Source organism: Cyprinus carpio, chromosome B3 (assembly GCF_018340385.1).
Source record: "Cyprinus carpio isolate SPL01 chromosome B3, ASM1834038v1, whole genome shotgun sequence".
NCBI classification, from domain to species: Eukaryota; Metazoa; Chordata; class Actinopteri; order Cypriniformes; family Cyprinidae; genus Cyprinus; species Cyprinus carpio.
In genome coordinates, this window is record NC_056599.1 from 21968074 (window position 1) to 21990229 (window position 22156).

Here is a 22156-nt window from a genome sequence, read left to right on the forward strand (position 1 = left end):
TGAAACCTCTGTTGCACTGTTGAGAGACAGGGAGGCGGGGTGCTGAGGACGAGGCTCTTCTTTTTTGAATGATGACACTTTTTTGAGTATATCAGATATTTTCAGTTTTTTCTTCTTTTTCTTATTTTTGTCCCCTGATTTCCTGTCGCCTTCCTCTTCAGATGCAGAGGATGGTGTGAATATCTCTCCCTAAAAGAAAATGTCTCATTAAGAAGTAGTTTTCTGAAGAGCAATGTTAATGCACATACTGTTAAGAAAGAAGTTAAAAAAACGAATGCATTTTGGCTACTTGGCTGGTCAGTAAATTTGTAAAACTGAACCCATGAAAGTTTTTAACTAGCTTTGAAGTTCATGCACCAGATGAAACAAGAGCCAGTTTTGGCCTCTACAGATATAGTCAACAGTGTTTGCTTGTTTCACTGCATGTTAGGCAATGCATATTTATTTTGGTGCCTATATTAAGAGGTTACACACTACCAGCATGAGCACAAGTCAGTGTAAAGCTGAAAGTGTAGGAGCCTACCATTCATTTAAAAAATGCACTTTTAAGGTTTTGATTATCAAATTCATTTGCAATGCAAGTTTTTCTGAAGCTACATAAAATGAGCAATTTAAATATTATATGACAAAAAAAAAAAAAAAAAACACTGTTGCGTTGCATTATAAAAAAGTCCTTGTGATTTTACCTCTGTTTTTCTGGGGAAACTGTGAGTTCCATTTGTTGATGGCTTGTCAGACTGGCCCGGCTGACTCTGCTTCTCCAGGGTGTTGTTTGGAGTCGGGTCAGAACTGCCGTCTTTCTTAGCACGGCGGATCATAGACGAACGGGATCTCAGTCTTCTTTTTATTAAATCTTTAATGCCATGTTTCTTTTCCTCTGCGGCACTGATCTCCTCATCCAAGGAGTCCCACCCATTTGCATCTTTCTTTATTTTGTCTTTTGTTGAGGCTCTAAAAAGAGAAAGATGGGTCATACTTTCTCATTTCCATGTTAACAAAAAATATTCAACTTTTTTGAACAGGTAAATTTTCTTTTAAAGGATAGTTCACCCAGTAACTAAAATTCTGTCAACATTTACACATCCTCATGTTGTTCCAAACCTGCCTGAGTTTGTATGTAGTCCCCACTGACTTCCAAAGAAGTAAATGAGGACCAGCTATCTTTTGGTTAAAGTCATTCTTCAAAATATCTTCTTGTGTGTTCAGAAACTCATGTAAGTTTAGAACAACTCGAGGGAGAATAATTTATGACAGAATTTTCATTTTCGGGGTAAACTACCCCAATTTGCATGTTTATATATTTAAGGATAATAGAATGGCTTTGGTCCAAGATTAGATGACTTGACCACTAAAAGTTCCCCAGGACTACTGAATAAAGTAGTAGAGTTAGTAGTAAGGATCCTTGAGAAACTGTCACAGTAGTGAGGTAAGCAACAATATATATTATATTATTGTAACAATATATATTATATTATATTATATATTCAACTAATTATTAATAACTGACAGATGAAAAAATAATTCATCTAGCACTATTCCAGCTTCCACTATTCTTTCGAAAATAGGTTAAAATCAAATAAAATATATCGTGAATGATTTAAAAGGAATTCAAAGCCAAAAAGGAATGAAAGAGTCCAAAAAATACACTTCAGAGACCGGTCAGATAGATTATCATAATCTCTGGTGCTTGCTGTATAATTGTCTTGTTTATGTCTGTGATGTTCAGTCATTCTTACAAAATGAGTTGTTTTATTTTGTGTCATTACAGTGTTTAATTCTGTATCAGTTTGAATGACTGTGTCACCTGTATTTGTTTGGGGTCCTTGTATTCTCCTCCTATCCTTCCAGGGCGCTCACCGGGAGGAATCGAGAGAGAGTGACGCAGAAAAGACTTCAGCACCAACCGCGCCTCCGCTTTGATCTCCAGGAGGGAGATGGAGGGTGAGGGGGAAGCAGGCCTGACTACGTCTGCCATCGCTAAGAGAGAGAGAGAACTAAAACTCTTTAAAATGTGAGGACACTTTCATATTATGCAACAATACAAAACACCACTCAAGAATGCCAATGTTCTTTCCACAAGTAAAAAACTAAACCGGAGCCTCAACTCTCTGTCAAGACAAACGATTAACTGGCGTTCAATGCACACTTTGTATGTGTAATGTTCAGTGAACAATTGTGCATTAAAGTGCCCCTATTATGGATTTTTGAAAATGACCTATCATGCAGTGTTTAACACAGCTCTAGGTGAATGAAAACATCCTGCAACGTTTAAATCTGAAAGTGCACTGTGTATAATGTTATTGTCTCTCAAAAGAAAGAGTCAACTCTGAATCATTAAAACGAGTCATTTTTAAAATGAATCCCAAGCTGTTTTCATGTTGACGTTGGTCTGAATGGAAATGCAAATTCATTCTTTAGGTTTCATGATCAAAATATTGTAAAATGCTAATAAAATAATAATAATGATCTTAATAATAATTTAAAAGGCATAAATTATTTTGAATGTTGTTAAAGACATTAAGTTCAGAATCAGAATCAGAATCAGAATCAGAATCAGAAAGAGCTTTATTGCCAAGTATTCTTGCACATACAAGGAATTTGTTTTAGTGACAAGGTTCCAGTACACAGAGACAACAACAACACACAGACAAAAAAAAAATAAAAAAAAAATAAGGATATTGTATATTTTTATAATAAATTGTATGTACAGTTGTGCTATATATGATAATGGAATAGAATAGAGTGAGATGCAGGGATGTACTAGGATGGAGGGGTAACAAATAAATATAAGGATATTGTATATTTTTATTGCATGAGTGGGGAACATTTAACAGTTCATGTGCTGTTGAAACTGTTCTTGTGCCTGACTGTCCTGGTATTTGCAGCTCTGAAGCGCTGGCCAGATGGCAAAAGTTCAAAAAGGGGGTAACTTGGATGTGAGGGATCCAGAGTGATTTTCTGAGCCCTTTTCCTCACTCTGGATGTATACAGTTCTTGAAGGGTGGGCAGGGGAGCACCAATAATCATTTCAGCAGTCCGAACCGTTCTCTGTAGTCTTCTGATGTCTGATTTTGGTAGCTGAACCAAACCAGACAGTTATTGAAGTACACAGGACAGACTCAGGGATGGGATGGCTGTTTCAGCAGCTCCTGTGGCAGGTTAAACTTCCTCAGCTGGCGAAGGAAGTACAACCTTTGTTTGGGGCCTTTTTTAACAATGGAGTCATTGTGATTGTCCCACTTCTGAATGGAACCTGAATGACTCCACTGCAGCCACAGTGCTGTTCATGATGGTGAGTGGGGGGAGAGCAGTGGGGTTCCTCCTGAAGTCCACGATCATCTCCACTGTTTTGAGAGTGTTCAGCTCCAGGTTGTTGAGACTGCACCAGACAGCCAGCTTGAAGTTGATTCAATATACAGATCTTGTAAAAAAAAAAAAAAAAAAAAAAAAAAAAAAAATTTCAACATTGAAACAACTGTCATTATTCGAACCATATTTCAACGTTGAAGGTCGGTCATGTGCCGGCTGGGTTTGCCACTAGGTGCCGCATTTGGAGCGATAAAAATAGCCGATACCCCGGTAACACTGTACACAAAGCAGCACTGTGCTTTATCAGGCATTACAGGCTCATGATGAAATGAAAATGAGACCAGTCGACCAATCACTGCAGTTTAGTGTCACGCAAAGGAGGGGTTTGGAAAAATGAGAGAGCGAATCGTTTGAGAGTCTTTGAACAAATAAGGTAAAAAATAATTGCATATTATAAGACAATAAATGTGTTTTTTGACCTTGTAAGCATGTCAACCTGTTTTTGGGGCCTCCCAAAACCAAAATATGAACCTTTCATAACCCATAATAGGGGCAGTGGGGCACTTGTAAAATAAAACCAATAATCCATCCAATCGAAAGAGAAGTGAGTTACTTCAGCAATTAATAGTGGGTACATGAAGGAAGTGAAAGTACAACTACAGACACAGAGGCTACTTATGAGCTATTTCTCACGCAAACATACAAAGACACAGAATGAGAGCTGGAAGTTCCAGTCTGTTTACCTCAGTTATTTTATCTACATCATTTATAGCCTTTCACAAACATTTCAAACATGACAACAACATATACTGCCCTCTAAGTAGGGTTTTCCATAACTTTTGGTGGAAATGCATTAACGTTAAAAATGATCACTGAAGACAAGTAATAACAGTTTTCTGTTTGATTGCATAACGGAAGCACCCCATTTAGCAGATATGATGCCTGATTACTGAATTAAACTTAGAATTTATCAATATTTTATTTAATATGTTCTCTAAATGTAAATGTCTATGGAGCAAAAATGAACTATATTAGCAAACACTTCAACGATTCTTAAATCAAGATACACTGGGAAAGAAAAATGACAGAGAATCTGACCAAAATGAAGTGAGTTTATGATTTAAAAAGTACAAATATATGCCAATGGGCTCAGAAAAAATTACTTAATTGAAAGGGAAAAGATTTTATAGCCCACTGACAGATCTCTGTTCTCAATTTTGTTTCATTTCTAAGAAAACAAGACTTTGTGTCTTCCTGGTAATATATATTAGTACATATCAGTGCATTTATGTGGGTGTGTGTGTGTGTGTGTGTGTGGTATATAAGCCTAATATCAGAGAACTGTCATCAGAAGAGCACCATGACAGTTTTTTGTAGAACATATTATCATTCCATTATTCTTCTCATTCACTGTGAGCATTCTGCTCATAAACTCACTCCTCTTTACAGGTTATTACGATTCATCAGAGCCTGTAAATTCCACTGTGGGTATGCAATTGTGTTTCTCTTTAGCAGAACAAGGCAGTTTCACAACTCAGAACACTTGACATGTTTTCATGTGTTTGTTCCTTGACCGGCTTTCCCTCCTTACCCCACTTTTATGAGACTAGACCCTGCCAGTTTTTATTGCACACATAAATGAGAAAATGAGTTTTTTTTATTTAATATATTAAACTACTACGCTACTTTTGGACTTTATGTGTGGAATAATGAAATACTATATTATGTGATTACTTGAATTATTAAATATACCCATAATTGTACTAAAATGCAAAATAATAGGCGGTCTAAAGACTATAAGTATACGTTTACATAATACCACAAAAGGCTAAAAATATTTAAACAAACACAATTCTAACCAGTTTCCAGCTTAGACATGCAAGTGTGGATTTCACAGCAGAAGCGAGAAAACATCGTCATCCAGCTTCTGCTGTAGTGGCATGTTTATCACTCACAATACATTCATACGTACTCTAGATTAGAAGAGGAATTTAGCTCATTGCAAAACTGTTAGACTTACAAACTCCTGACCAGGCTGGAATAGCGTTTTACATGTTCATGACAAGTAAAAAACAACGTCCTTTCATTTCACTTGTCAAGTGAAACAAGCACAGAAAGTCAAACAGTCTCTCTCAGTGTCATCAGGTGACTGTGGCTCCCTGCTTTTGTTTTTCACACACTGACGTGTAGAGACGCAACCCTTGTTGTATGTTTTCAGTTTTGCAGTGGCCTTCTACGTGGAAAAACTTAAACCCTAGTAACTAACTCTGTAGATGTCTGGTCTGTCTGTATGTTAATTACTATAGGCTACTAGGTTGGTTAGTAGTCTATTGTAAAGTCACTAACAGACAAAATAGACATCTACAAAGTTCATTATAGATGTGGTTAGAGATGTGGGCTGTTTGTGTGTCAGAGAAATATCAAGCTGGTAGCACTGAACGCATAAATGAATGACTGATTGAAACTAATTGCTAAGATACAAAAAGGGAAAAACATGTTTATAAGATTATTTACATTAATTCTGCCTCACTCTTGACATACATGAACAATTCGTGATACTCTTTTTATGACACACTGTACAATGCCACCATTTACACCTGAATTCAAGTAAATATTCACAGTCATAAATATGACTGTCAGGATAACAACAGACTGTCTTGGATGAAATCAAACATCACCAGAAAATACCTGTCTTACAAAAGTTCATACCTGGTAAATAATGTCACCTCGACGTCCGAAGGAGTCAGCTGAGTCGCGAGGGTTAAAACTGAACGCAACCAAACGCAACGACAAAGACAAGATTATTAAAACAAGATTAGCATACTTAAATCAAAACAGATACAGTACGCGCGAAATGTGTCAAACTTCAGACGAGTTAAGAGTCGCTTATGTCTGATGCTATTGGAGAGTTCAGATATAGGTCAGATCTCACGGCGAATCAAATCAGATCTGAAGCTGTGATTCATATCGGTGTTATAGATACTCCCTGTCGATACCGACAGCGCTTCGCCTTCCCTCCCTGCAGGTTTCGCTACTACCGCGTCAATTAGTCCGTCCTACGGAATGACCGAGTTTAGCTGCGCGCACTGCGCATGTCACTGAGGAGAAGCAGAGGACGAAGCCATTTTCCCAGTGGACAGAGTTCAATATTACAGTATGTTCAATTGGTACAGTAACAAAACTTTCATAAAATAAATCACGTGTTCCATTGGCTATAATTTTCATCAGCGCGACAATTTTAAGTAGCCAATAGCTACTCTTAAAAATAAAGGTGCTTCACGATTAACATAGAAGAACCTTTTTGTCTTAATGGTTCCATAAAGAACCTTTCTGTTTCACGAAAGGTTCTTTGTGGCGAAAGAAGGTTCTTCAGATATAAAAAAGGCAAGAAAGAGATGGTTCTTTAAAGAACCTTTGACAAAAATGGTTCTTCTATGGCATCGCTGCTAATAACAAGCACCTTTATTTTTAAGTGTAGAGCTATTTTACTCCTAATTTTAATGCTACTTTGCTATTTTGTAACGTATACATATGCCTATTTGCAATGTTTACTTTTGTTAATAGGGTTTATTTACTGTTCACTTCTGTCTGTCTTGTGTACTGCATGGTGTTAAAGACAAATTTCTGTTTTGATGAATTGAATGCACTCTAAATTAAAATAAATGAAAAAAAAAACAAGGTAAAATAAAAGCACTCAGTTATGTGTTTCACCAAATAGGGTTTATTTTCAGACAAAAAACAACAGAATTGTCAGCCACTGAGAAAAGAGAGTATTTAGTGACTGGTACTTTTCTGTCTGTATTGATGACAGGAAAGTTGGGGAGCATTTGTCCTCCCTCAGCCCCCCCCAAACCCCGTCCAGCGTCATCTGTAATTCAGACACTGGTACAAGGATTGGGAGAGACAGAGATGGACGGTCAGACAGAGAAACAGAGACATGCTAACATGTTATGAAATCAGTTGTTGAGAAAGTTTGGATGAGCATTGAAAAAAAAAAAGTTCATCATTAGCAAAAAAATAAAAAATAAAAGTGCTGAGAATGATTCAAGCTGAAAAGACCAAATAAGAGCAAGAGGAAATTGAGATTTATGAGAAAAGTAATGAGAGATTAAGGAGTATATCAGTTTGCAAATATTCTGGGTTAAGTACCGTTGAAAGTCTACAACATTTTTAAAAGGTCACAGTGTTGTTCATCATTAAGAAATTACAGAAAATATCAGTACAGAAATTAAAATAAAATCTGTAGTTACCACAAAAGCCTCTCAGCAGCAACATTCTTCATCATCCAAAGTTGACTAACTCTCAAGCTTTTTCTTCATAGCTACTTGTAAAATTCATATCTGTCCGTGCAGCTATGTTTTTCTTCTCTGAAGCTTCATCTGCTCTCTGATGTCTTACCTCAGAGTTATTTCCTCTTTAGCAGAGATGATATGCTCTCGCGTCTGCACCCTCCTTCACTTGCTCTCTTCATTTTGACTGTCTTTATTTAGCTGTGCACTCTCTTCTTCCTGCCTACCCTCTGACCTGTCCTGACTGCTTGTCCCTCTCTTCGCTCCGCACTCCCTCTATCTATCCCTCGCTCGGCCACCCTATCAGCCCCAAATCACTGTTCTCCTGATCGTGAGCCAATAGGGAGCAACACAGCTGGGTGAGGCACTTCCTCTGTGACAGGAAACCAGCAAAGAACTCTCAGAGACACACACACACAGAGTTTGGTGGACTCTAAATGTGGTGCAGAGTTCAAAATGGCTACCCCTCTATGAGAAAAAAAAGAAAGATGTTGTGTTCATTAAGGAAAATTAAATGTAGCCTATCTGAATTGTTCTTATTGTTTATTTTCTATGCTATATTGCTATATAGTAAAAGAACCCCAGTGACCTAAGCTGTGTGCTAGAATTATACCTGAATAACTTTACTTTTGTTTATCAGGCCAACCTGGCATATATGCTCAATATTTTAATCATTTTGGATTAGAAAAGGATCTGTCAAATGAGGTGAGTTGCTGGAGGAATATTCCGGATTCTGAATCAGCAGCATTCATGCGTGGCATAATGCTGATTAACACAAAAATCATTTGGACCTTTGTTTTCTTTAAAAAAAAATCAACATTGGGGTAAGGCACTTACAATGGAAGTAAATGGGGCCAGTTTTGGGGGGATTTAAAAGCAAAAATGTGAAGCTTGTCATTGTATATCTATTTTTATATTTATTATATAATGTTATTAATGTAAATTTATCTTAATTTTTCTGTTAAAATTTTAGCTATATGTTGTTTAAATCATAATTTAACAGTAATTTTTGAGGTTTAGGGTTTACAGAGTTACATTTCATGGTGACAATGTTGTAAAATTGGATATAATTTTGCACAGAAATGTTAAGCAAGCTCTTTTTCACACTATAAAATTGTTTTAACTTATTGTTTATGTCTTTAGGCTATACTTCTGAAACAGTAAGTATTTTTACATTTACATATTGACTTCCATTCACCTTCTTTGTAAGTGCTTTAAAAAGTAGTATTTTACACACACACACACACACACACACACACACACACACACACACACATATATATAATGTATTTTTGCGGTAATCAACATTATGCCACAAATGCTGTCATCTGAGCTTAACTTGTACTCAAACAGAAACATCCTTTTAATATTTAAACAAAAGTAAAATGCATCAGAATGTGTATTTGTCACATTCAGCTGTTCCAGGGATGTTTGCATGAGAAACAGAGGATGTGAGAACCACAGGCCACGACTGTGTGCAGAGGGCAAGAGATGAACAGATAGAGGGAGGGGTAGAGATGGAGCCATGATATTGAGGGGAGGAGACCCCATGTTCACACAGACTAGATAAAATATGCTCTGATTGGGGACTCAAGGCCTTATGGGAATAGAAGAGACGTGACTATTATAGTGACCTCTGCACAAATTAAGAAATTTGCGTGCTTTGCCCTCCTGGTCTCTACAGCCCGTTAACATCGGCCTTAATTAAACTCATCAAGTGTAGTGCACCAGAAATTTGGAGGATAAATCTCAGATATGGGCAGAGCCAGACCTCTAAGTATCCGTATCTGTATCCGTTCCAGTTTCCGGAATTGCATTGTGAGTGCCATAAGAAAATTCTGTTAAACCAAGTTTTATTTGAATATATCTTTGGTTATTGTATACAAAATATATAACCATGTGGCAGTATTTTCTAGATTTTTGTTCTGGTATGTGAGATGAAAATATCTTATGACATCAAACCTTATTCATAACCCCTATGCTGTCTGAGTCCCTGTGAGAATACTTTGTCAGAACATTATTTTCAATGGGTGTGGTGATGTAAGTAACAAAAACAGGAAATCCACCAGCACACAGGCAGGAAATGCTACTGATCAGTGACAGCAATAAGTAAACACAACCCAAACGGCCGCTATTGAAACCAATTCACAGTTACTCTAGAGAAAAAGATAAAGATGAGGGGAAAAAAAAAAAGAAAAAAAGAAAATCATAGAAGAAAGAATGAATACAAATACTTTGCATGATGAAGACTGAAAACACACAAACACACATGCATGTTGTGTAAAATCAATGTAATATTTTTATTTCAATGTTTAGTAATTCCACAAAAGGGTTTACACTAAAATGTTCACAATTCTAATGATAAATACATGTTAAAATGTTATCACTCTCTCTCTATTGCTGCTGTCTCTCTCTTTCATATTCACACACATTCAAACATACAAATCTACAGTGAGTTCATGGGATCTGACGGGGAAAAACCTATGAATGTTACAGAGTGATGAAATAAAGCAAGAATCAAATCACAGTAATGTCCATTTAACAATGTACAGTAATAAATCTTTAACTTAACTTCAGTATATTACACATGGTCAGTATGTTTGATTGTCTTTGCAGCCTTTTGCAATAATGCATTTTGATTGTCATTGGCAACAGCAATTTATATTCAGTTTTGATTCTTTTGAGCTACTTTGTGCACTTGATTGATTGATTGTCACTGCTTAGCTTGTGGGTAATAGCTTGATTGTCATTGGTTTCTCCAAGTCTGTGCAATATTATGATGGGCTGGTAACTGATAGACTCATAACAGAACTTCTCAAAATCTATCATTTTCAATACCATCATCATCACCTATCGAAAGTTTGGGTTTAGTAAGATTTAAATAATAATAATATACTTTTATTTGGCAAGGACGCATTAAATTGATCAAAGGTGACAGTATAGACATTTATAACATTACAAAATATTTTTATTTCAAATAAATGCTTTTCTTTTAAACTTTCTGTTTATCAAAGAATCCTGGAAAAAAACAAATTTCACAGTTAGGGTTATAACAAAAATATTAAGCAGCGAAATTGTTTTTTATATTGATAATAAGAAATGTTTATTGAGCAGTAAATCATCATATTAGAATCGTCATGTGACACTGAAGACTGGAGTAATGATGCTGAAAATTCAGCTTTGCCATCACAGAAATAAATCTTATTAATATACTTTAAAATATAAATATTTAAATAATATTATAAGTTATTTTAAATTGTACAAATATTTCAGCATTTACTGTATTTTTAATCAATAAATGCACCCTTGGTAAGCATAAAGAAAACATTAAAAATATCTTACAATACCCAAACTTTTGAACAGCAAACTACAGAGGCAGTTTTAATACATCCTCATTTTTGGTCACATGCAGTTTATCACATTGATTGTTAGCGGCACATCTATTAAACAACATTGTTCATTGCATCAACATGAGGCAAGGTGTTTTTGTAATTTTTTTAGATGTGCACTTAACTCCAGTAGCTGAGAATGTTAGCCAGACTAGCTATTGTCTGGCATGGTGCTGAGTAGGCCTATATAACTATGCAGCTCAAAAAGGCTGGAGTCCATTTTCTCTTCCATCTGTGCAGGTCAGTGAGGTCCACCATTTTTTTTTCCACAGGATTATGGCTTACATAGACTGCTTCCCTGATGTGTACATAATCTAAATAAGCAGGGTTTCCTGACACACGATTTGTTAAATAATTTGCTCAAAGTTGCTGATTGAAGCTCTGCTGGTTTTGTCTGATAATGATAAGGTGTTTTTTTACTGCAGTCTCGTCCAGTACTGACCCAGCTCCTGATCGCTGCCTTGAACTGCAGTCTGTCCTGCTGCGGAAACACCTGGAAAGAATCCTGAAAGAAACACAAGGCCTTATCAGTGCGCTCTTCACTCGTGGCCAGCTCTAATGACTTATTTGTAACACAGAAGGAAAACCACAAAGTGGCTAAACCATATTCACACACTGTTTGCTCATGCAGTGGTTTGGCCTGTGGATTAGAGTATTCATTTGGGCTGTGAGGGTGGAGTATATGTTACAAAACGTCACTTACCTGTGTTTGCGCTGGCCGTGGGTGGGGGTGGGAGGTGGGGAGAGGTGTAAGATGAGGAGTCAAATTTACGGGAAAGAGGGGGGAGGGCAGAAGGAGAAGGAGGTAACATGCAGGAGTAAGTTGGAGTGGACTGGGAGGGCAAAGACTAGAGGAGAGAAGAGCAAATAAAGATAAAAGATTAATCTCACTTCATTTAGAGTATCAACAGATTCAGTAATAAAACCATTTGACAGCTTATTATGCGAGAAACACCCCTCATAAGTGTAGTCTGTGGTTTTTATGATGTTTTTAGCTCAATGTGCCACTGTCCTATCAGAGCAGCAAACTGGGTGTGTTGCTGTAATTTAAAAGAGTGCATGAGGTCATTAAATATAAAGAAGATATATTTGTTTGACTAAAGGGAGCGGATTTATGGACTAAATCGGACCTGGTTGAACTGTAAACCTGCTGTATACGTGCGAGTGATTATTTTTAGAAACTACAGCAGGCTGCGTGTAATTCCACAAGAAACACTAGAGGGCGCTTTTAAGCTATTTTAAATTATTTTGAATGTCAGGCGGATCCAGGGTTTTACCTTTCAGTTGCGTAATAGGTGCGTCAACTAGAATTGTTTGTCTGCATTATTTACTGTTGTAGAAAGCACTTTGTTTTGCATGCTTTAAAGAAACAAAAAGGCAGATGCTGCTATGTTTGAGAGGACATTCTTTTTTAATTAAGACATTAAAAACAAATATTGTCTTCGATAGAATAAATCGTTTATTTTGCATAGTAGCCGACTGTACTTTAAAACAGTTTCCCCCCAAACAGTTATCATCGTTTTGTGTAACCAATAACTCGCCTTCACTAATTCAGAGAGAGTAAATCTGTGGGGGATTCTAAATTCGAACGGTCTTTAGTTTGTGAGATTTGTAAACAGAACCTGTAGCGTTACACAACCCGCTCGTGCGTGACTAGAGCTTTAAACGGATATTTCTCCCCTAAATTAAATAGGCCTATGATTAGTATTAATTCTTTTTCCCTCTCGCGGCGTTTAAAACCTGTATGAAATTCTTAAGTGGTACTCAGAAAAAGTTATTTTAAATAATGTTGGTAGGCATTTGCAACATCAAACGTTTGCGTTTGCGCGCCACTAGGTGTCACTATTATAAGTCAAAACTAAAATGACTGAGTACACTATCCAGTACTGATGTAGAATTACATGTCTATTTGGTTAGACATCTTGCCTATCAAGATCAATATGGTATACAGCAAGGGAAAAGTCATCATGATTTACTGCATACTGGAGAAGACAGACAGAGAGCTGTAGCCTGAGGAGAGACGAATCACTCCGACTGTGCATTGAGCCTTATATGAGAGAACACAAGAGGGATAGTAACATTAACAACAAACAATTACTACTACTACTACTACTAACTACTACTACAACTTATCACTGCTTTAGCATTTATGGATGCTTTGGTAATATTGTAAGTACCAATCATGGCAATACAGAACTATAAATTAATATATGATTTTAAAAAAATAAAAAAAAAAAACATAACAAACAGAACAAAACAAAAAAACACCAATCAATAAATAATAAAAAAAAGAAAAAAATAGTGGAGAAATCTATCGGTCAGTTGTTTAGCAAAGCTGTACTTGTTCTAATATTGTGAAGTAAGTCATAAAAACGATTCGTACCTGAGCTGTTGCTAATCTGTGATGGGAGTGATTACAGGGGAGGTAAAGGACGTGTTCAGGGGAGTATGTGTTTGAGAACAGGAACTGGTGCCCCCTGATCTCCTTCTGGTTTCTCAGCTTTTCCTCCCTTCTCCACTTAAGCTCTCCGATTGGAGAACCATACCTGTCATCACCCAATATGGTCAGTTGCATGATGGACAGTGTCTTATTGTTTAAAGGCACTTCAGCATTAACACCATAAAAACCTCAAAGAGGATCATTAAACTATTTCACAAAGCCAGTATCACCTGAATTCTGGCCTCTGGAAGAATCAACTTTGCAGCCAAGTCTCTCTCTAGCAAAGACATCTGGGTAATGAGTCCTTTCAAAACTCTGGAAAAAACACATTTTAACAGAACGACCAAACTTTAAATACAAGCAAAACTGCACTTTTTTTTTTTTTTTGAAGGGACAGTTTAACCAAAAAAATGAGAATGTTGTCATGTAGTTCCAAACCAGCGTGACATTCTACTGTAGAACATTTTGAAACCCCATGACTTTCAATGTTGTGGAGAAAAAAAAAAAAAAACACAGACATTTTTCAAAATATCTTCTTTTGTGTTCCACACAGAAAAAAAAAAAATTGTGCAAAAATATAAGAAAAGGAATGTGGCAGAACATGAAAAAGATCCATCTTTCCCAAACGCAAAAAAACAATCCCACACAAATGCTTCGTCTCTAGGACTGAGATTATTTTGCATAGAAAACGCTCACGCGCGAGCCACAGCGCTTTGAGTCACACCTTTCTCCAGGGCATCTATCTGCTCCTGGGTGACGCTGGTGCGGTTCCTCTGCAGCTTCCTCTTTAGCTGCAGGTGTAGCTGCGACTCGTCCACCTCATCCCTCTCTCCCTGCACCACTCCTTCCCTGCTCGGCCATCCTGCACATTCAGATCTTCCACACAACCATCTGAGAGAGAAAAAAATTCAACTTCAGAGAGTCTTGTAAGAGTGCTGCATTTCAGTGTGCAAATGTGTGTTATTACATAAAGAGAACTGTCTCTTTGAAGACTGAGTAGTTCTAGTGCACTGCAGCATCTTGTGTTGGACAGTTTGACCTTATTTGCGTACGTGTGAATAAGCAGCAACTGTATTATGGGCATCTAATTCTGTGTCTAATGTTGGCTGCTCACTTTAGTTCCGCCTCCTGTAATGAAACAGAGGAGGTCAAAGGCCAGAGACTGCCGTGTTGTGTGTGGGGTGGGTGTACATGCGTGGTGCTGATGGTGTAGCTGTTGGGCACCCTCTGTTTGTTTCTCAGTCAAGTACAGAATTGCTGGTTCACCCAAAAGCTGGACTTCACAAACACAAGCAGACGTACAGCGTACTTCACACACAGAGGTGCTTTTACTAATACATACAAGATAAGATAATCACTCAGAACATCAACGTACCTGTTCCTGGTTGGGGAGGGATGGTGTCGGCCGGGTGGTACCAGTGTGTGTTGGGCCCAGTCAGTTGGAGCTGTTTTGTAAGTTCCAGCATGATCCGATTGTCAAACATCAAATGGTCACCTGTATGAGAAAACAGTGACCCTCTCCTTCTATCACCCAGGCCACTCCAACCCTGAATGAAGGACAGAAGAGATAAAACAGTGAAAAAGGTCATCGGAAAAAAATCAAATACAATAAATTCAGTTATTAATGTGCAGAGTAAACGGTGTATTTTCATTCTTTAGGCCTATGTGGAGTCCAACAATTTCGTTTTGAATTCCAATGGCTGTGATTAGTGATTATGTTAATGTGTTCTAACAGAGAATTACCATTTAATTAATTAATAAATTATAAATAATTTCACTTAAAAGGAAACACATCAGGCAACATTCTTTATTCATCATTTTTTTTTTTTTATAAATTGTGGTTTAATTTTGCTATATGATAAATTTTTGGCCTGATTCTTCAGTCTTTGTTTCCAACATCTCCCCTGCTATAGAATACTAACAACTATATGCAGACATTTTAGTAAAACCTAGATTTTAGTTTTGTGCCACCCTGTTATTATCAAATTATCCAATTTTTAAAATAAATCAACTTATTCCATATTTGTCATATTGCCATCATTGTCGTCTTTCAGAAGTTAACTTTCCAATGACAAGTTAAAGTCCAATTTACTGTTATCCATTTATATTATGTTTTTTGCATGTATATCTAAAACACTAATCAAGTCCCGATTTTCTATAGTAAACATCTGACTTTAAAAGTGGTTGTTAAAAAAATCCACCCTGTTACCGTTTCTGAAGGAATAGCTACAACCAGCATTTATTAAAATGTAGTATTTTTCTTGAGACGACACAAATGCAATTTTGTTACACTTAAAAAAATTTACTTATCACAACTGTAATTAAAATGGTCACATCAAACTAGAAGTGGAGCATGAATGGACCCATCGAATGTCTTTAAAGTATGTTTACTATTGCATCTAAAACTCTCTTTATCTATCTATGTATCTCTCGTTCCCACGTACACAATCTACATACATTACACCCCCCCCCCCACAGACACCCACACCACACACAAGTTCATTACACCACACACACACACATACAGCGAGTAATTAAGAAAGTACATAACTTCTAGTCTAATATCGTTGTACACACCACACGCATGACTGGAGCAGTATACTGTCCACTAATAATGTTAACAACACCACACACACACACACACCCACACATACCATGCTACGAAAACAACAGAGAGACACCTCACGTCCAACAAAACACAAAGTGAGATAATTATAGATATCACGCACACAATGGCACACAATCCACGTTTTCGACTACAAACTCCGACTACACAACAAATGCAGCTCAGTGTGAACATGGAGGCATGATCGCCATACAACCAAAATGCAAGTGTATTTTAAGTTTCAAAAAAGCCAGCACCTGCACATAATTTATATAAGCAGTGTTCAGCTAAATAAATTAAATACTGTTGAAGAGTTAGAAAAAAATATCTCATCGCGTTCCACTGACAGTTCTACGTCAGACTACTAACATTACATGGAAGGAGGCCTCTCGTCATGAATACTATAGATCCAGCCATAAAATATAAAGTGCTTGTATAATAATAATTTTGCATTGGTTTTGAGAGTAAAACCATGGCCCCTCAATAGGCAAAGAATAATCTGGAACAGAAGGTAGAAACAAAATATAGAGAAGTGACGTGTAGCGGAACAACACAGAGCAGGTGCAAAAATTTTTTATTACAGCTGTATTTATTAGTGTATATGTACAATAAATAAAATGTAATATCTATTATTATTACAATACATATACTAACAATAATATATAAATAATAATATAATAAACATTATCAGAGCTACATATACCCAGGAAATGAACAGTTAAAAAATTATGCAATCCATATACAAAGGCTTCTTTTATATACAATACATGCTGACTTATGTATATAATAAAATATACAATGAATTTATCAGAAGTATAATCGTAAATTAATAATTACTAATATAATAAATCATGCGGCCATGTATATAGACGTAAAAAATGGGGGTTGGAAAGGTTTTGCACTAACTGAATGAACTAGTTCAGTTATTAAATATGGACTTTTGTATGAGTCTCAAGCAAAGACAATTGAATTATTTAAATGCTGCCTTTGGTGGGTTAACACAACATTATGTTTTCAAGCCTAAAACAAACAGAAAAATGTCAAAGGTCAAGTCTTCCATAACCTTTCCACAGATTAACCAGTAATTTTCCAATAAAAGAGTCATGAATCTGTATTAAGGTCTCAGTCGCTGTGAAGTCAGAGACTCACCTGGTAGATGATGAATTGTAAAAGTGGTCCACACTTGCTCAGTGTCTCTATCACTTTCTGTTCATCCCTCTCTCCTTCCGTCTGTTCGTCTTGCTTTGTTAATGTTTAGACTGTGTTCAAGAGAGAGGAGAGAGAGCATGGGAGAGAGGGAAAGCGAGAGAAAGAAGCTGAGAGAGTTAGACAGGGCGAAAGAGAGGAGGCGAGGGAGGGGTAGTGTCTACAGAGAAAATGCATCTGCAGGCACTCTGGTCCTTGAAGCAATGAGGGAGAGAGGGAAAGAGAGAGAGGAGGGATGACACACAGAGTCAGTGTCAGTGTCAGGTCTGGACTTAATGCCAGGAAAAGGGGAGATGAAGTGAGAGAGAGAGGGTGGAGGCAAAAAAAAAAACAGACTGAAAAAAAGAGGAGACATAAAAACTGTTTCTTCTAAAGTATCACAAAGCAGGCAGGTTCGTTTTTTTGTAGAATAAGGACTTCCAAAAATGGCTAACGTAACGGAGCTTTGAGACCAGCTTCAGATCATGCACCTGCTCTGATGGCCAGCGGCCCCCCCTGCACTGCTGTGATCAACACGAATGTCATGAGAAGTCTTTCAAAGTTAACTTAATTCAAATGTGTTCCTATGAAATCATTAAAACGTGTATGCCTGACATAAATAAACCACTTTGATTTATCATAAAAATATTCAAATGCATCTCAGACTAACAACTGTTGCTCTGTCTGAATCCTAGTTATATATATTTTCAAGCTACTTCACATCAGTCCAAAGAGTGATTAAAAATGGATGATCGCCAGTTTCCACAATACTATCAAATTTACAAATTGCATCTGATTGGCCATTGCATTCATAAGCTCAACAGACTTGTGTGTGATTGGTTATAATGCGCAACACTGTAAAAATGCATAAAACATTGAGCAGATCTAAATTAAATGCTGCGGTCAACACTTTCATTTAATTTTCATTTTTATTTGTGACAGCCATAATGGATTTAGTTAACTGTACCGCAGCATTTTGTGTGCCGTGTGGTGCCATAGTTTCGGAAATTGATAGGAGACAATGACAAGGGGACGAGGGCATTATTTAAAACTGGAAGTTTCTCTGGATTTACAAATCCTTGGAACTTTGGTATAACATATGCCACGAAAATCTTACATACTGTAATTTTACTAAAAAACCAAATACTTTAATGAACATATAAGACAAAACAAAACGTGCATATTAACATAATCTCAAGTACATTCATTCCAACACCACCACATCAACAATCAATTTTTGTTGAGCACCAGATCATTCATAGTTAAAATGATTTCGGAAAGATCATGTGACACTGAACACTGGAGTAATGATGCTCAAAATTCATTATTATATTTTTCGATTTCGGTGTTATTTTATTCATTTATCCTGTGACGGTCAAACCTGTTTTTTTTTTTTATAATGTTGCTGTTTTACTGTATTTGTAAATCAAATAAATGCCGCCTTGGTGAGCATACGTATTAACTATAATTTTAGTATATTTTTAAAAGGTAGCTTCACAATGCCATAGAAGAACCTTTTTGTCATATATATAGGATATAGAAGCTGTGCTGTGCTGAAAAGCTCTTTCAGTGTGAACAGACCATTATATATTCTTACATTTTAAAACAAGAGACTGCCATCTACCTGAAAGAGAACGCACACATTACTCTGTTCTCTGTAATGTTCCATGCTCGCTAGTCACGATTAAATGCAAACATGAGGAGATGCTCTCAGACTTGCGTGTGAGGGCCTCTCTTCTCCTACACACACACACACACATCAGAGTGTATACAGCATGTTTACCCTCCACTGCACTTGTGACAATCCCAATGCTATATTTGCATATTTCTTGGATTAACTTTAAAACCAAAGAGCCTGTGACCCGTTTTAAATACGAGAGAAAAACAGAGAGAGAGAGAGAGACTTGGAGGTCTGATACAGGAGACCTCAGCCACCACTACTTACACGCATGACCATTTTGGTTCTAGTTAATATGAAAGGTTCAACTTAGGCAATATGAGGCTTAATAAATATAGGCTCTCTTGCTCGGCATGTTTGAAGTAATAAGAAGGATCAAAGGCGTCTGGTTCCATTTTTGTAATCGAGAGAATCATGTAGCTCATTATTGTGTACTTGCTGTGTTTTGCTTTTTTGCATGCGAGTCTCTCTAAGGGTAATGGTTTTCAACCAGAGGGCCAGGACCCATGGGGGCATCAAGCAAACTTTCAAAACGGTGGCCCCAATGAGTTGTTATATTACTTCTTGTCTATTAAAAGTTAGGTTATATTAACAAACATCTTACTCAATTAAACATGCTACGAAAAACCCCACTAAAACATGTTTATTTTTACTACTAAAAAGACATACCAAAGATACATATTATCCAGCTTAGACAGGGGGGCCTTTGAAAAGGACAAAAGTGGGACAAAAACCTGTTTTTGGACAAAAATGTGTGCCTTGAATGGGACAAAAAGGCTGAGAACCACTGGCCATTTTGTCCCTGCTTTAAATTGGGCATAAATATTATGCAAAAGACTTGTCAAATGAGAAAGTATATTCAATTACACAGAGATTACTTATGGGGTCAGAGTAGAACTACACAATATTAAAAGGAGGTTTCATCTAAAAAATGCAAATTTTGTCATTGGTTAACTTACTCTTACGTCCTTTACAGATCTGTATGACATTCTTTCTTCTGAGCTCAGGGTTTGAACACAGGTGGACTATGTTTATAGGGGTGGTGGGGGGGGAGGCGTGGGTTTAATGTGCCGTAACGCCCCTCGGCACACATTCACACCGAAGTCCGGTAATTATAAGAGCAGGCTTGTAGGCATTCTGCTGAAACATCATCCTTTGTGTTTCAGACATCACATAAGGTCTTTTTTTTGAGTAAATGAATGACAGAATGTTCATTTTTGGGGAGGTCCAGCTCTTTAATGTGGACTAGCACCAGCAGGTCAACAGACATGTCACTGCACAAAACATCACAAGGAGTTTCCGTGCAGTACATACCATGATAGCGCAAGGAACCTGAAACAGAAAGACAGAATGAAATAGGAAGACCATAAGCGAGGCCAATGGATGTATCCTTGTAGAAAAAAAAAACAAGGAGGGGACACGGAGGGCACGATGAAAGAGAGGACAGAGGAGTCCGGAGTAAGGAGGAGAGAGGAGGGTGCCAGCAGCTTTATTTATTTCCGGTTGAGAAAACCCTCCGCTCTCTTCCTCCCACCGTACCATATGTCTCCCTCTTTGTAACTCGTGTCAGAGGCTGCACGAAAAAAGACATGACACGGAAAACAGACAGAGGCTTTAAACAGAAACACAATGGAAGATGAAGAGCATCTCTCTTGTGTGGGGTTACCTTTTTTGAAATAGTTAGGACAGTGAAAGCACATAAGAAGGGATCCTAATAAAAAGTGGTTTAATATTTAGTGTGCAAGTGTTGCACACATGTGACGTTGATGTGTGTTTCTTATTTGTGATGGTGTGTGCGAGTACGCTCCTATCCAGGGCAAATTTTTTTCAGTGTCTTGTAGTTCATCTCTTGTCACCCTCTCCTCTCTCTGCTGGGGGGATGGGGACGAGAGGTCACCATAGCAACATGCCGGACAAATTAACATCAAAGCTCAAACAAATGTGTGGACATGTATGAGAGTGGCATGTATATGTGGTAAAGGAGCAAGTGTTATTACTCGATACGCTGCTGTGATGCCAAAATCCGGCAGAGACATTGAGTTAAAGCATCAATTACAAATAATTCATAGGCCCACAGTCTCTCCATCACTCCTATGTCATCGTTTGGTTCCTGAGCACTTGTCCTTATTTCCTTAGTTTGTCGTCTCGCCCCTCCCTTGTCCTCCCAGTCTCTCTCTGTGTGTTGTTGTTGTGTGCCCCCCAGGTCTACAGATTGCCACGTCCGTCTCCTCTCCCTTCCCCCGCCTCCCTTCTCTGGCCCTGTCCACCTTCAAAATTGCTCCATGGTACTAACACACAGCCACAGGCAAATAGAGAGAGACAAGTGGACACACACTACACACACCAGACGAGGAGAAAAAGGGTTGTGGTACCGAGGACGAAGCGCTGTGTAAAATGTCTGGAGTAGAGCAAAGAGGTAACGCAAAAGAGTGGGCAGGTGGTTTGAAAAGTTGGTGCAGAAAAGGAATGTGAGGTAGGATGATGGAATTTGAGAAACAACGAAATCGGGAGGTGGCAAAGCTGAAGGAGGTATAAAGCAGACACAAATTGGCCTTGTGTTCTAGCATACATAGGTGCAAGTATCTCTTGTCCTCATAAGCAGGCTTAACATGGGAATGTCGAAGCAAGAAATTCTGCGAAAACAGTATAGAATTGTCTGCAAGTTTCTGCAGATTATGACTCCCTTATATTCACACATTTAAAAGTTTGTGGGTCCAGTTTTTTAAAACTTTTTTTTTTTTTGCATTATTGATTAAAAAAAAGGTATAAGCAAGAATTTTGTGAAGCTCTACAATTAAATAAATGTTTTTTTATTTATTTCCTTTGATACAAAGATTATTTTTCAGGCCGCCATAACACCGAGTCAGGGTCACATGCATTGTGCTATTTTTACGGAAACAGTGAAAAAAAATTCAGGATTCATTAAATGAACAGAATGTTCAAAAGATCAGCATTTATTTAAAAAAAAACTTTTGAAATTTCTACATTTTATTTAAGCAACACTTTTGATAAATTTTATTGGACTCTTAACTGGCCCATCCAGTTTTTTTTTGGTTTGTTTTTTGTTTTTTTCCAGAAATTTACCATCTCCTCTTTGGCCGGAGGGGGGGGGTGGGAGCGGGAAACAGGGGGGGCCCAGGGGGACGGACAACTAACCCGCAAAAACGGGCACGCACCGAGTGACAAAAGACCTTCGCCTGGAGACCACAGAAGGCCAGGGAGGAAGCGGGGCGGCCCAGCACGGCCGTGGGACCCTGGGAT

The 22156-nt window shown here is 37.6% G+C and overlaps 1 long non-coding RNA gene and 2 pseudogenes across 1 annotated transcript; 1 reads left to right on the forward strand and 2 right to left on the reverse strand.

The window, feature by feature from the left end:
- Positions 1-143: 143 nt before the first annotated feature.
- LOC122136535 lies at positions 144-6445 on the reverse strand. Its single transcript, XR_006154204.1, has 4 exons — positions 6019-6445; positions 1805-1977; positions 687-951; positions 144-189 (listed from the first exon to the last, which is right to left on the reverse strand). It is a non-coding gene; the product is annotated as an uncharacterized LOC122136535 (long non-coding RNA).
- A 4667-nt stretch (positions 6446-11112) lies between these two features.
- On the reverse strand, positions 11113-14893 carry LOC122136791 (annotated as a pseudogene).
- Positions 14894-20326: 5433 nt separating this feature from the next.
- Positions 20327-22156, forward strand: part of LOC122136792 — a 9603-nt pseudogene continuing 7773 nt past the window's right edge.